The sequence below is a fragment of the Eretmochelys imbricata genome, chromosome 10 (genome assembly GCF_965152235.1).
Source record: "Eretmochelys imbricata isolate rEreImb1 chromosome 10, rEreImb1.hap1, whole genome shotgun sequence".
Lineage (NCBI taxonomy): Eukaryota > Metazoa > Chordata > Testudines > Cheloniidae > Eretmochelys > Eretmochelys imbricata.
The window spans coordinates 41,647,615-41,664,545 of NC_135581.1; positions in this window are offsets into that span (position 1 = coordinate 41,647,615).

The following is a 16,931-nucleotide window of genomic DNA, read 5'->3' on the forward strand; positions in this document are numbered from 1 at the left end:
CGAACAATTGGGACAATTGGAAAAGGCCACGGGACTTGTCACAAGTGCAGATCTCACCCACCTTATGGTGGCCCCCTCCACCCTCAAACATACTGCCGAATTGGCCCTCCACATGCGGGATACCTTGCGGGGAATTGATTGAGACCATAATTGAGGCCAGAGACTGACTAGCCTGGGATTCTGTGTGCTTCCAGATCCAACAATATCTGACCCAGCAAGTCCGTAGCATCCAGGAGGATATGCTCCATGAAGCCTGGCCCAGGGAAATCCATTCCTCCTCAGAGATTCCCCGGGAACAATGGTCTTTTTGATACTCCTGGAAACTCACTAACTGGAAGTGCACAGGCATAACCTGCTCCTTCACGGCTTTTGGCCCCATGAAAGGAGTGTGGGCCCCCACTATAAAAATCCAACCAAGCCTTTGGGAAGGCTGCCCTTGGGACTGGGTGGTCCATTGCGATATGTGGGAGGTGGCTTCCCCCAATGTCATTGTTAGGATATAGATATTCAGGCCTGTCTGTAAAGGCCTATACTCTAAGAATTTAGGTGTATTCTTATCACTTGGCTAGTGATAGAGGTATAAAAGAAAGAATCAAAACCACTGTCTGCCAGTGTAAGGGCCTTCTCTTACTGTGACAGTTTGTGGCCCTGTGCTTAGGCTCAGGCCTTTGGCTAAGCAGCAGAGGCAGCCATAAGCTGGGAAGCGAACGGTCACATCGTCACATTCCAAACTAGTCACATTGAAATAAGGTGCTATTGGGCTGTTAGGCACTATCAGGACAGGATTGTATTCCTATCACCTCCAGAGAAAGGAAAGTGCCTAGAAAATGTAAAAGGAAACTTAGTTTGATAGCATCCTGTCTGGCAAGAACTCACTTATCAATAGCTGGGATGTGAAATCCTCACTTCTGTATTGTTTTGTCATTATAGTTCCCACTTTGCTATTGTTTGTCTGTATAATCTCTGTCTGGTTCTGTGATTGTTCCTGTCTGCTGTATAATTAATTTTGCTGGGTGTAAACTAATTGAGGTGGTGGGATATAATTGGTTACATAATCATGTTACAATATGTTAGGATTGGTTAGTTAAATTTCAGGAAAATGATTGGTTAAGGTATAGCTAAGCAGAACTCAAGTTTTACTATATAATCTGTAGTCAATGAGGAAGTGACTGTGTGTGTGTGTGTGTGTGTGTGTGTGTGTGTGTGTGTGTGTGTGTGTGTGTGTGTGAGAGAGAGAGAGAGATGGGAATGGGGGTAAGAAAATTGGAATCATGTTTTGCTAAAGGGGGAGATGGGAACAGGGAATGGGGGTAAGAAAATTGGAATCATGTTTGGCTAAGGGTAGGAATGGGAACAGGGACACAGGTGTAAGGCTCTGTGGTGTCAGAGCTGGGAAGGAGGATACTAAGGAAGGAAACTGGAATCATGCTTGCTGGGAAGTTCACCACAATAAACATCGAATTGTTTGCACCTTTGGACTTTGGGTATTGTTGCTCTCTGTTCATGCGAGAAGGACCAGGGAAGTAAGTGGGTGAAGGAATAAGCACCCTAACAGTCATGGCTAAGCAGTATGTGCTGACTGCAGTCCCTATCAGCATGTATGGACTGCAGAGAGCAACACCTGGCAACTATGGCCTAAGGAGCCCCCTCAAATGATGTGTAAAGAAAAGGCAATTCCAGGCCTCTTTTATGAGGTGGGTCAACACATCTGCTGGGAAGAGGAGTGTCATAATTATAAAGGGAAGGGTAAACACCTTTAAAATCCCTCCTGGCCAGAGGAAAAACCCTTTCACCTGTTAAGGATTAAGAAGCTAGGATAACCTTGTTGGCACCTGACCAAAATGACCAATGAGGAGACAAGATACTTTCAAAAGCTGGGGGGCGGGAGAAAAAAAGCCTCTCTCTCTCTCTGTCTGATGCTTTTGCTGGGGACAGAACAGGAATGGAGCCTTAGAACTTAGTAAGTAATCTAGCTAGATATGCGTTACATCCTGATTTCTTTAAATGGCTGAGAAAATAAGCTATACTGAATGGGATGTAGATTCCTGTTTTTGTGTCTTTTTGTAACTTAAGGTTTTGGCTAGAGGGATTCTCTATGTTTTGAAGCTGATTACCCTGTAAGGTATTTACCATCCTGATTTTACACAGGTGATTCTTTTTACTTTTTCTTTAAGAATCTGATTGCTTTTTCATTGTTCTTAAGATCCAAGGGTTTGGGTCTGTGGTCACCTATGCAAATTGGTGAGGATTTTTATCAAACCTTCCCCAGGAAAGGGGGTATAAGGTTTGGGAGGGTTTTGGGGGGGAAAGACGTTTCCAAATGGGCTCTTTCCCAGTTATATACCTGTTAGACATTTGGTGGTGGCAGCAATAAAGTCCAAGGGCAAAAGGTAAAATAGTTTGTACCTTGGGGAAGTTTTAATGTAAGCTGGTAAAAGTAAGCTTAAGAGGTTTTCATGCAGGTCCCCACATCTGTACCCTAGAGTTCAGAGTGGGGAAGGAACTGTGACAGGGAGGCATTGGGACATGCCCTCACTAAGGCATGGTGTTTACCAGTACCTCCGCGTGCGTTTCAAGGACCACCTACCCCAGGGTGCCCCTTGATTTGCGGTTGCAATCTCAAGTGCAAAATTTTTTGGTGCATTGGCCCGCTGTTATCCAAAGCAGTGTTAATGTTTCTAATTATATTGTGTTTAAATTTTCATGGATCATGCCCAATGTTTTTCTTCCATTGACACACACCCAGAAACAACTGACCATGTTCCAGACAGATGCCTCCTCCTTTACAGTGTTGCAGCACCCATTTAATCTGGAGAAAGCTGCCTTTGCCACAGCCATCCGGATGGGGTGTCTATACCAACAAGGGGATGTGTTATGCTATGTTACTAATGAAGCCAGAAGCCACTACTGGCTGGTGTAGGCAATTGTTGCCACCCTGACAATTTTGTTTGTGCTATATTGCTGTTTGTGTAGGAGGCCAAAAGTGACACTAGCCACCATGTCGGAGGGAGGGTAAAAACCTAAGTGGTGACCCCTCACAACAGGATGTTGATTTGGAGTCAAGGGGGGGGGAATGTCACAATCATAGTAAAATAGCCCCATGGGAATGTCCCAGTCACAGTAAAATTTCCCCCCATGGGGTCCCCTGGGTAAGCACCAGCATTGTATATCGCTAACGCCTATATATGTATATGCATGGGGAAGTATTTTGGGAAGGGTTGAAGGTGAGTGTGGAGCGAAAGGTTCCTTTGTAGGTTGTGAGAGGCCGAAGGTGGAGAAGGGAATGGGTTAACTCGACTCTCCAGCTAGGTCCGAAGATAAGACGCTGACTCCAGCCCAAGGCCACGGCACACAACCGACTCTTGGCTGCCTGCCAAGAAAGATGGGGGCCTGGATTCCAACCCTGACCAGCCATGAGAACAGAGCAGTAAACCGAACAAGACTGCAGGGGATGGCAAAAACTAGTAAGACAGTGAAGGCCAGCGAGGGGGAAAACAGTTTCACGTCCCTGAAGCCAGTGTGTTTTGGGAAAGCTGAGGAAGCCATGGAAGGCCAGTTTGGACTGGTACAAAGAGCACAGGGGACAGAGGTCCCTGAACGAAAAACCTCCAAAAGACCCCAGGACTTAAAACCCTCCTGAGAGCTGAAGCAAATTGGAGATCAACAGCGGACCCTGGATGGCCTGTGCACAGGACAGAACTCTCGTCCACTCTTTCCCCTCTTCTTCTGACGTTACACCCAGGCTTGACCAGCCTTGGGTCGTGCGTATGTGAGTATGAAAGTGGGTTAGGGCACGGGCACTAATGCTTTCTTTCTTCCCCTAAGTGACGTGGGGTGCCCCCAGCACTCACCGCTGTTATTTTATAAATAAAGCTTAAAACTGAGTCACTTGGTGTGCTCCTTCATCTCCTCCCCTAAAGATTCTGCGGCCTCAGCCTGATCACCTGATACCCCAGGCAGATGGTAACATAAATCTGCCACAACCTGACCAAAAGAGCCAATGGGAGGCTAGAACTTTTTAAAATGGGGAAAAAACTTTCCCTTTGTCTGTTGTTCTCCAGAGAAGGAGACATGGAGCAGCAATGCTATAAGCAGGAATGCTGGGTAAGGCTTGAACCAGGGATAAAAATTCATTTTCCATACCTAGAAGAAATCATTGGACAGGAAATGTTTAAATAGTCGCAATCAGGTTTCTTTCTTTTCTTTTTTTTTTTTTTGCTTGTGGATCTCCTCTGTGCTAACCCCAGATGTTTCTATTTTGCTTGTAATCTTTAAACTGAACATCAAGAGAGCTATCTTAATGCTTAATTTTTGGAATTGCTCTTTTAAAATCTAGCAAAAGCCTAAGTTCCAGATGTATTTTCTTCCTTTTGTTTTTAATAAAATTTACCTTTTTAAGAACAGGATTTGAATTTTTGTGTCCTAAGAGGTCTGTGCCTATGCTCTTTGATTAGCTGGTGGCAATAGCTAATTTTCTTTGTTTTTTTCTTTCTCAGCTCTTTCCCCGGAGGAGGTTGAAAGGGCTTGAGGGTACCTCACAGGGAGGAATTCCCAAGCTCCTTCCTGGGTTCAAAGGGGGTTTTTTGCATTTGGGTGGTAGCAGCATTTATCAAGCTAAGGTCAGAGAAAAGCTGTAACCTTGGGAGTGTAATACAAGCCTGGAGTGGCAAGTATTAATTTTTAAAATCCTTCCTGGCCTCCACCTTCTGCACTCAAAGTGCCAGAGTGAGGATTCAGTCTTGACAGAGGCAAAAAGTTATCCTTTAAAAAGTGGAAGTTAAATTTTAGTGAGGTAAATAGAAAGGAGAATAAACTCTGGCAAATGAAGTGTAAAAATGTAATTTGGAAGGCCAGAAAAGAATTTGAAGAGCAGCTAGCTAAAGACACAAAAACTAACAGCATTTTTTTTAAGTATCTCAGAAGCAGGAAGCCTGCTAAACAGCCAGTAGGGCCACTGGACGATCAAGATGCTAAAGGAGCACTCTAGGATGATAAGGCCATTGCGAAGAAACTAAATGAATTCTTTGCATTGGTCTTCATGGCTGAGAATGTGAGGGAGATTCCCAAACCAGAGCCATTCTTTTTAGGTGACAAATCTGAGGAACTGTCCCAGATTGAGGTGTCATTAGAGGAGGTTTTGGAACAAACTGATGAACTGAACAATAAGTCACCAGGACCAGAGGGTATTCACCCAAGAGTTCTGAAGGAGCTCAAATGTGAAATTGCAGAACTACTAACTGTAGTCTTTAATTTATCATTTAAATCAGCTTCTGTACCAAATGACTGGAAGATAGCTAATGTGATGCCAATTTTTTAAAAGGGCTCCCGAGGTGACCCTGGCAATTACAGCCCAGTAAGCCTGACTTCAGGACCGAGCAAACTGGTTGAAACTATAGTAAAGAACAAAATTGTCAGATACGTAGATGTACATAATTTGTAGGGGAAGAGTCAACATGGTTTTTGTAAAAGGAAATCATGCCTCACCTATCCACTAGAGTTCTTTGAGGGGGGTCAACAATCATATGGACAAGGGAGATATAGTGTACTTAGATTTTCAGAAAACCTTTGACAAGTTCCCTCACCAAAGGCTGTTAAGCAAAGTAAGCTATCATGTGATATGAGCGAAGGTCCTCTCATGGATTGGTAACTGTTTAAGAGATAGGAAACAAAGGGTAGGAATAAATGGTCAGTTTTCAGAATGGAGAGAGGTAAATAGGTAATAGGTAAACAGACTAGGGGTCTGTACTGGGACCTGTCCTATTCAACATATTCATAAATGATCTGGAAAAAGGGGTAAACAGTGAGACAAAACTACTCAAGATAGTTAAGTCCCAGGCAGACTGCGAAGAGCTACAAAAGGATCTCACAAAACCGGGTGACTAGGCAACAAACTGGCAGATGAAATTCAATGTTGATAAATGTAAAGTAATGCACATTGGAAAACATAATCCCCACTATACATATAAAATGATGGGGTCTAAATTGGCTGTTACTACTCAAGAAAGAGATCTTGGAGTCATTGTGGATACTTCTCTGAAAACATCTACTCGGTGTGCAGCGACAGTCAAAAAAGCAAACAGAATGTTGGGAATCATTAAGAAAGGGATAGATAATAAGACAGAAAATATCATATTGCCTCTATACAAATCCACATCTTGAATACTGCGTGCAGATGTGGTCACCTGATCTCAAAAAAGATATATTGGAATTGGAAAAGGTTCAGAAAAGGGCAACAAAAATTATTAGGGTTATGGAATGGCTTCTGTATGAGGAGAGATTAATAAGACTGGGACTTTTCAGCATGAAAAAGAAACGACTCAGGGGGGATATGATAGAGGTCTATAAAATCATGACTGGTGTGGAGAAAGTAAATAAGGAAGTGTTATTTACTCCTCATAACACAAGAACTAGGGGTCACCAAATGAAATTAATAGGCAGCTGGTTTAAAACAAACAAAAGGAAGTATTTCTTCACGCAAAGGACAGACAACCTGTGGAACTCTTTGCCAAAGGATGTTGTGAAGGCCAAGACTATAACAGGGTACAAAAAAGAACTAGATAAATTCATGGAGGATAGGTCCATCAGTGGCTAATTGCCAGGATGGGCAGGGATGGTGTCCCCAGCCTCTGTTTGCCAGAAGCTGGGAATGGGTGACAGGGGATGAATCACTTGATGATTACCTGTTCTGTTCATTCCCTCTGGGGCATCTGACATTGGCCACTGTCAGAAGACAGGATACTGGGCTAGATGGACTTTTGGCCTGACCCAGTATGGCCATTGTTATGTTCTTATGAAGTAACTTACCAAAGCTCACCCAGAAAGCATCATAGAATCATAGGGCTGGAAGGGACCTCAGAGGTCATCTAGTCCAGTCCCCTACACTCATGGCAGGACTAAGTATTATCTAGACCAGGCCTGACAGGTGTTTTTCTAACCTGTTCTTAAACAACTCCATTTCCTGCATAACGCTTCCCCTGTGTGTTTACACTCAAGACCTATCTCTTCTCTGTCCCTGGGGACACTGGGTGCACCACCCTGCCCCAGAAAGTCCCTCCCGCAGTTCTGGGGAAAGGGGAAGAAAGGCCAAATCTCCCCTTTCTACTGAACTGTTTCAATGTTAGAGCTGTTTCAAAAGCATTATGGGTTCTTTTATATGAAGGAAGTGTATTCTTCCCGACACCTTCAACCAAACACTCCACATTCTCAGAAAATAGTGAACCATTTTTGCTCAATCTTTCAAAGGAGGAAATTCACCCTTGGTTACAACCAGGTAAGGAAAATGTCAGCCTGGAAAATAGGCTCCTCCCTTTCAACAAAACCCCACCCAAAACACAACCCCCACCAAACTAAAAAGCCATAGCACCAACATGACACTTGAAGACCATGGGCTAGATCCTCAAATGTACTGAGGAAATTAATGGGTGTTAGGTGCCTTTTTTGTCTTGTCTATTTAGATGATCAGCTCTGGCTTACTTCGTTGATACAGTGGGGCCCTGATCTAAACCAGGGTCCTAGATGCTATTGTAATAAGAGCAAAACCCTGCCAGAGCAGACCATTATTTTTAATCTCATAAAGTTGTTTTTGGTCTTATCAGTTGAAGCCTCTTCCCTTTTCTCCACTTATCTCCTGGCTCACTGAGGCTGTGTTGCTTAAGGCTGCAGTACCTGCTTCCAAGGAACAGGCATGTTGGTGGCACAAAATGCTCTCTTCTTATTGAAGATAATGGGCTATTTGAGGATTCTTGGGCTGGCCTGGCCCGGTCACTGATTTGTGCAGGGGATTGGTCAGGCCTGGAGAAAAAGAAACACGTGCAGCGAGATCATGCCTGAAATTTCTTGGGGCCTCAGCTACACTAGGGGTGAAATCCTGGCCTCATTGAAGTCAATGGGAGTTTTGCCATTGACTTCAATGGAGCCAGGATTTCGCCCTGAGATTCTTTTTTCTGAAAAATTTCCCCCAATAGCTACAACTGGTGCAGAGTAGCAGGCACATGAGGGGACACCAGCTTCTAGTGCTTTTACCATCATGTTGTTTAGACCTGCTGGGCCTAAATCACCATTGTCTCACAACCTATGCAGTCATTTACACCAATACCAAAGAGAGGTGATATAGTCGAGTGGCTCGGGCACTGCACTCTGAGTCAGGAGACTGGTTTCTCTTCCTGACCCAACTGCTGACCTTCTGTGTGGCCCCGGGCAAGTCATTTCACCTCTCAGTTCTTCCATAGCATTTCTTGCCTTTGTTTTCTCTATTTAAATTATAAGCATGTGGGAGCAGGAATATGTGCAGCACTTAGCAAAATGGGGCAATGATCTTGGCTGGAGCCTTCAGGTGCGATGATGATGATAAATCAGAAGGGCAGTGTTTTGCACTCACTTTACACTGACATCACTGACTACACAAGTTGCAGAGCAATGATGACTTGAGTCCACTGCATGGTGGATGATACGGAGTTTAGAATGCCAGTGACTACCTGTGGCCTTGTCTACACAAATAATCCTACTGTTGCATCCACTCATAAAGCTGCAACGATGGGAAATTACTCAGAAAAAGCACAGTATAGCCCCCCAAAAAACTAGGCAGGTGACCCAGAGATCCTCACCAATGTACATTCAGATCCGTTTTCAGCTGGGAGAGTGCAAGTGAGAAATCTGCCCAAGTTGTTAAAACAAGTTGGCTGTTTCTCTTTTTAATCAAAGATTTTGACTCCCTCAGGGAACGGAAGGGCAGGATCCCCTGGGAGAATAACATGAGGGGAAAAGGAGTCCAGGAGAGCTGGTTGTATTTTAAAGAACCCTTATAGAGGTTGCAGAAACAAAACATCCCAAAGTGTAGAAAGAATAGTAAATATGGCAGGAGACCAGGTTGGCTTAACAGTGAAATCCTTGCTGATCTTAAACACAAAAAAGAAGCTTACAAGAAGTGGAAACTTAGACAAATGACCAAGGTATAAAGATATCGCTCAGGCATGCAGGAGTAAAATCAGGAAGGCCAAATCACAATTGGAGTTGCAGCTAGCAAGGGATGTTAAGAATAACATGAAGGGTTTCTTCAGGTATGTTAGCAACAAGAAGAAAGTCAAGGAAAGTGTGGGCCCCTTACTAAATGGGGGAGGCAACCTAGTGACAGAGGATGTGGAAAAAGCTAATGTACTCAATGCTTTTTTTTGCCTCTGTCTTCACGAACAAGGTCAGCTCCCAGACTACTGCACTGGGCAGCAAAGTATGGGGAGGAGGTGACCAGCCTTCTGTGGAGAAAGAAGTGGTTCAGGACTATTTAGAAAAGCTGGATGAGCACAAGTCCATGGGGCCGTGTCATAAGGTAAAAGTAAGCTTAGGAGGTTTTCATGCAGGTCCCCATGTCTGTACCCTAGAGTTCAGAGTGGGGAAGGAACCTTGACATGGTGGCAGTGGTGGGCTCAACTTGAAATCATTTTGAGATCAGTTTGAGATTTTTTGAACAAGAAGCACAGATTTGAAAAGGAAATATTTTTTTTTTCCTTTGGGCTGCTGGAAAGCAGGTTTTAAACTGAAAGCAGTTAGAGTTTCTTCTTCTTCTCTGCTTTGGGGCCAAAGCAGAGACAAAAGTCTTTTGTGAGCTGGAGTTTCCTCTACCTAAAGCCAGGGTAGTTAACCTCCTGAAGGGAAATTCACCAGTCTTCACAGACCTGAAGAAGACCTAGAGGGGTTTTCTGCCTATTTGCCTGGACACAAGGACGTTAGGGTTTTTTTTTTTTTAAGGATTTCTCTGTAGGCTGACGATCACTATCAGAGAACATAGATATCCGGACAGCACAGCAAAATTTTACAAGCCAAGTTTTTTTGTTTGTTTTGTTTTGTTTTCTTTCTTACTCTCGGGTGTAAAGTTAGTTAAAAACAGAGAGGTTAGGATGACAGACTCCACGGTTCAACAAAAGCTGGAATTAGCCAGATTTGAGGCTGAGGAAAACAAAAGGAACATGAAAAACAGATAGAACTCATGCGGATGAAAATGGAGGAGAAGGAAAAAGAGAGGAAGCATGTGGAGGAGGAGAAGGAAAAAGAGAGGAAGTATGTACTGGAGATGGAGAAGGCAAAGGCTTAGCAGAATATACCAACAAACCCTAGCAATTCTTCTCCAGGTACCATTTTCCATCCCAGAAAGTTCCCCACCTACAAGGCAGGCGATGATACCGAGGCCTTCTTAGAAAACTTCAAAAGGGCCTGCCTTGGGTAAAGCATCTCTACAGACCAATACATGGTAGAGCTGAGGCCGCAGCTCAGTGGACCCTTAGCTGAGGTGGCGGCTGAAATGCCTAAAGAACACATGAACCAGTATGAACTGTTTAAAACCAAGGCGAGAGTCAGAATGGGGCTAACACCCAAGCATTCCCATTGGCGGTTCAGAGCCCTAAGGTGGAAACCAGACATGCCATTTACCCGACATGCCTACCACACTGGGAAACATTGGGGTGCCTGGATATCAGGAGCAAGTGTTAAATCTCCAAAAGATTTGCCCTTCCTAATGCAAATGGAGCAGTTCTTAGAGGATGTTCCTGAGGAAATAGAAAGATACATCCTAGATGGGAAGCCCAAAACTGTAATCGAGGTGGAGGACATTGGAGCCAAATGGGTGGAGGTGGCAGAAAAGAAAAAAACTGGTCGCAGTTGTAGCGGATACCAGAAGGGACAACCTCAGACCACCCCCTACTACCAGGGGCAGCCCAAGGCCCCAACTACCCCCCAAGGAACCCCCCAGACACCTTATTATCCTGCCACACCGTTCTCCAGCAACCCACCTTGCCCCAGTGATCCATCAGCTGGACGGTGTTTTAAATGTAACAAGCCGGAGCATGTAAAGGCCAACTTCCCCAAGAACCCCAACAGATTCCAGTTCATTGCACCAGAATCACACCAGAGGTCCTCTGGCCCAGATACCTCCCAGATACCCTTGGAGCAGAGGGAAACTGTGAGTGTGGGCAGGAAGAAGGTCACCGCGCGTAGGGACACTGGAGCACAAGTGTCGGCTATCCATGCTTCCTTAGTGGACCCCAATTTAATCAACCCAGAGATCCAAGTTATGATTAAACCCTTCAAGTCCAACTCTTTCAGTTTGCCTACAGCCAAGTTGCCTGTCCAGTACAAGGGCTGGTCAGGAACGTGGACTTTTGCAGTCTATGATGATTATCCCATCCCCATGCTGTTGGGGGAAGACTTGGCCAATCATGTGAAGTGAGCCAAGAAGGTGGGAAGGTCACCCGCAGCCAGGCTAAACCTGCCGTCATGCCTAGCTCTGTTCCTGAAACTTCTACCAGGACCTGGTCAGAGGTGATGGACCCGGACCCCAGGCTAATGTCTGCAACAGCAGTAGTGGATCCAGTCCCAGAGACCCAGACAGAGCCAGTCCCAGAACCAGAACTGGCGGAACAACCAGCACCAGACCCATTGCCAGCACTGAATCCAGTACTTGCAACCCCAACACCAGAGGGCCCCACCGAACCTGAACCAACAGCAGTCCATAACGCTACACAAGAGGCTCAGCCAGAGCCTGAACCCCAACATAATGCACCAGTGGAGAGCGGTTCACAGACAATGGAAACAGCCCCATCCCTACATCGCTTCCAGAGGGACCAAGTATAGGTCCACAATCCAATGAGGAACTGATGTCTCCAGCATCAAGGGAACAGTTCCAGACTGAACAGGAAGCAGAGGAAAGCCTCCAGAGAGCTTGAACAGCTGCACGGAGCAACCCACCGCCTCTCAGCTCTTCTAATCGATCCAGGTTTGTTGTAGAAAGAGGACTTTTATACAAGGAAACTCTTTCTGGTGGACACCAAGAAGACTGGCATCCTCAGAGACAGTTGGTAGTTCCAACTAAGTACCGGGCCAAGCTCTTGAGCTTAGCCCACGATCATCCTAGTGGCCATGCTGGGGTGAACAGGACCAAAGACCATTTGGGTAGGTCATCCCACTGGGAGGGAATGGGCAAGGGTGTTTCTACCTATGTCCGGTCTTGTGAGGTATGCCAAAGAGTGGGAAAACCCCAAGACCAGGTCAAAGCCCCTCTCCAGCCACTTCCCATCATTGAAGTTCCATTTCAGCGAGTAGCTGTAGATATTCTGGGTCCTTTTCCGAAAAAGACACCCAGAGGAAAGCAGTACATACTGACTTTCATGGATTTTGCCACCCAATGGCCGAAAGCAGTAGCTCTAAGCAACACCAGGGCTAAAAGTTTGTGCCAGGCACTAGCAGACATTTTTGCCAGGGTAGGTTGGCCCTCCGACATCCTCACAGATGCAGGAGCTAATTTCCTGGCAGGAACTATGGAAAGTCTTTGGGAAGCTCATGGGGTAAATCACTTGGTTGCCATTCCTTACCACCATCAAACAAATGGCATGGTGGAGAAGTTTAATGGAACTTTGGGGGCCATGATACGTAAATTCGTAAATGAGCACTCCAATGATTGGGACCTAGTGTTGCAGCAGTTGCTCTTTGCCTACAGAGCTGTACCACATCCCAGTTTAGGGTTTTCACCATTTGAACTTGTATATGGCCGTGAGGTTAAGGGGCCATTACAGTTGGTGAAGCAGCAATGGGAGGGATTTACACCTTCTCCAGGAACTAATATTCTGGACTTTGTAACCAACCTACAAAACAGCCTCCGAACCTCTTTAGCCCTTGCTAAAGAAAACCTACAGGATGCTCAAAAAGAGCAAAAAGCCTGGTATGATAAACATGCCAGAGAGCGTTCCTTCAAAGTAGGGGACCAGGTCATGGTCTTAAAGGCACTCCAGGCCCATAAAATGGAAGCGTCGTGGGAAGGGCCATTCACGGTCCAGGAGCGCCTGGGAACTGTTAATTCTCCACCTCCAACCGAAAGCCTAAGGTGTACCATATTAATTCTCTAAAGCCCATTTATTCCAGAGAATTAAAGGTTTGTCAGTTTACAGCCCAGGGAGGAGATGACGCTGAGTGGCCTGAAGGTGTCTATTAAGAAGGGAAAAGTGCTGGTGGTGTGGAAGAGGTGAACCTCTCCATGACCCTTGGGCATATGCAGCGACAGCAGATCCAGGAGCTGTGCACTAGTTACGCGCCAACATTCTCAGCCACCCCAGGACTGACTGAACGGGCATACCACTCCATTGACACAGGTAATGCTCACCCAATTAAAGTCTAACCTTACCGGGTGTCTCCTCAAGCTAAAACTGCTATAGGATGGGAGATCCTGGATATGTTACAGATGGGTGTAATCCGCCCCTCTGGTAGTGTATGGGCATCTCCAGTGGTTCTAGTTCCCAAACCAGATGGGGAGATACGTTTCTGCGTGGACTACCGTAAGCTAAATGCTATAACTCACCCCAACAACTATCCAATGCCACACACAGATGAACTATTAGAGAAACTGGGATGGGCCCGGTTCATCTCTACCTTGGACTTAACCAAGGGGTACTGGCGGATACCGCTAGATGAATCCGCCAAGGAAAGGTTAGCCTTCACCACCCATGTCAGGCTGTATGAATTTAATGTACTCCCTTTCGGGCTGCGGAATGCACCTGCCACCTTCCCAAGACTTGTAGACGGTCTCCTAGTGGGATTAGGAGAATATGCAGTCGCCTACCTTGACGATGTGGCCATATTTTCGGATTCCTGGGCAGAACACCTGGATCATCTACAAAAAGTTTTCGAGCACATAAGGGAGGCAGGACTAACTGTGCAGGCTAAGAAGTGTCAAATCAGCCTAAACAGAGTGACTTACCTTGGACACCAGGTGGGTCAAGGAACTATCAACCCCCTACAGGCCAAAGTGGATGCTATCCAAAAGTGGCCTGTCCCCAAGTCAAAGAAACAGGTTCAATCCTTCTTAGGCTTGGGCGGTTATTACAGATGATTTGTACCGCAATACAGCCAAATCGCCACCCCACTGACAGACCTAACCGAAAAGAAACAGCCAAATGCTGTTCAGTGGACCGAAGAGTGTCATAAGGCCTTTAACCAGCTTAAAGCAACACTCATGTCTGACCCTGTACTAAGGGCCCCAGACTTTGACAAACCATTCCTAGTAACCACAGATGCGTCCGAGCGTGGTGTGGGAGCAGTTTTAATGCAGGAAGGACCGGATCAAGAATTCCACCTTGTAGTGTTTCTCAGCAAGAAGCTGTCTGAGAGGGAAAGCAACTGGTCAGTCAGTGAAAAAGAATGTTACGTCATTGTCTATGCTCTGGAAAAGCTACGCCCATATGGTTGGGGACAGCGTTTCCACCTGCAAACCGACCATGCTGCACTACAGTGGCTTCATGCCGCCACGAGAAATAAGAAAAAGCTTATTCGGTGGAGTTTACTCTCCAAGATTTTGATTTCGACATCCAACACATCTCAGGAGCTTCTAAAAAAGTGGCTGATGCACTCTCCCGTTAAAGAGATGTGGAAAATATTGTTAGTCTTTATATACTTGGTAGTATATTTAGAGGTGCATGTGTCTTATTAACTCTGTTTTTTCCTAGAGCTCCAGGAAGAAATCCCAGCCAGCATTTCACCCTATCTGTGATTTGGGGGGCGTGTCATAAATATAAAGGGAAGGGTAAACACCTTTAAAATCCCTCCTGGCCAGAGGAAAAACTCTTTCACCTGTTAAGGGTTAAGAAGCTAGGATAACCTCGCTGGCACCTGACCAAAATGACCAATGAGGAGACAAGATACTTTCAAAATCTGTGGGGAGGGAGAAACTAAGTCTCTATCTCTGTGTGTGTGATGCTTTTGCCGGGGACAGAACAGGAATGGAGTCTTAGAACTTAGTAAGTAATCTAGCTAGATATGCGTTAGATTCTGATTTCTTTAAATGGCTGAGAAAATAAGCTGTGCTGAATGGAATGGATATTCCTGTTTTTTTGTCTTTTTGTAACTTAAGGTTTTGCCTAGAGGGATTCTGTATGTTTTGAATCTAATTACCCTGTAAGGTATTTACCATCCTGATTTTACAGAGGTGATTCTTTTTACTTTTACTTCTATTAAAATTCTTCTTTTAAGAAACTGAATGCTTTTTCATTGTTCTTAAGATCCAAGGGTTTGGGTCTGTGGTCACCTATGCAAATTGGTGAGGATTTTTATCAAACCTCCAGGGGGTGTAACGTTTGGGATGATTTTTCGGGGAGGGGGAGACGTTTCCAAACGGACTCTTTCCAAATTATATCCCTGTTAGACCGTTTGGTGGTGCCAGCGATAAGTCCAAGGGCAAAAGGTAAAATAGTTTGTACCTTGGGGAAGTTTTAACCTAAGCTGGTAAAAGTAAGCTTAGGAGGTTTTCATGCAGGTCCCCACATCTGTACCCTAGAGTTCAGAGTGGGGAAGGAACCTTGACAGGCCGGATACACTGCATCCGAGAGTGCTAAAAGAGTTGGTGGATGTGATTGCAGAGCCATTGGCCATTGTCTTTGAAAACTCATGACAATCGGGGGAGTCCCGATGACTGGAAAAAGGCTAATGTAGTGTCCATCTTTAAAAAAGGGAAGGAGGAGGATCCGGGGAACTACGGGCCAGTTAGCCTGACCTCAGTCCCTGGAAAAATCATGAAGCAAGTCCTCAAGGAATCAATTCTGAAGCATTTAGAGGAGAAGAAAGTGATCAGGAACAGTCAGCATGGATTCACCAAGAGCAGGTCATGCCTAACTAACCTATTTGCCTTCTATGATGAGATAACTGGCTCTGTGGATGAGGGGGAAGCAGTGGAAGTGTTATTCCTTGACTTTAGCAAAGCCTTTGATATGGTCTCCCACAGTATTCTTGCCAGCAAGTTAAAGAAGTGTGGGCTGGATGAATGGACTATAAGGTGGATAGAAAGCTGGCAAGATCATCGGGATCAACAGGTAATGATCAATGGCTCCATGTCTAGTTGGCAGCCGATATCAAGTAGAGTGCCCCAAGGGTCAGTCCTGGGGCCGGTTTTGTTCAATATCTTTATTAATGATCAGGAGGATGGTGTGGATTGCACCCTCAGCAAGTTTGCAGATGACACTAAACTGGAAGGAGTGATAGATATGCTGGAGGATAGGGATAGGATACAGAGGGACATAGACAAATTAGAGGATTGGGCCAAAAGAAATCTGATGAGATTAAACAAGGACAAGTGCACAGTCCTGCACTTAGGACAGAAGAATCCCAATCACTGCTGCAGACTACGGACTGTGTGGATAAGCAGCAGTTCTACAGAAAAGGATCTAGGGGTTACAGTGGACAAGAAGCTGGATATGAGTCAACAGTGTGCCCTTGTTGCCAAGAAGGCTAATGGCATTTTGGACTGTATAAGTAGGAATATTGCCAGCAGATCAAGGTACGTGATCATTCCCCTCTATTCGACACTGGTGAGGCCTCATCTGGAATACTGTGTCCAGTTTTGGGCCCCACACTACAAGAAGGATGTGGAAAAACTGGAAAGAGTCCAGCGGAGGGCAACAAAAATGATTAGGGGGTTGGAGCACATGACTTACGAGGAGAGGCTGAGGGAACTGGGCTTATTTAGTCTGCAGAAGAGAAGAATGAGGGGGGATTTGATAGCTGCTTTCAACTACCTGAAAGGGGGTTCCGAAGAGGATGGATCTAGACTGTTCTCAGTGGTACCAGATGACAGAACAAGGAGTCTCAAGTTGCAGTGTGGGAGGTTTAGGTTGGATATTAGGAAAACCTTTTTCACTGGGATGGTGGTGAAGCACTGGAATGTGTTACCTAGGGAGGTGGTGGAATCTTCTTCCTTAGAGGTTTTTAAGGCCAGGCTTGACAAATCCCTGGCTGGGATGATTTAGTTGGGGATTGGTCCTGCTTTGAACAGGGGGTTGGACTAGATGATCACCTGAGGTCCCTTCCAACCCTGATATTCTCTGATTCTGTGATTTCAGGAGCAAGGGAAGGCTTGTGCGTGGCAATGAGAATTGAGAACAATACATGAGTGGGGTCTAGCAGAA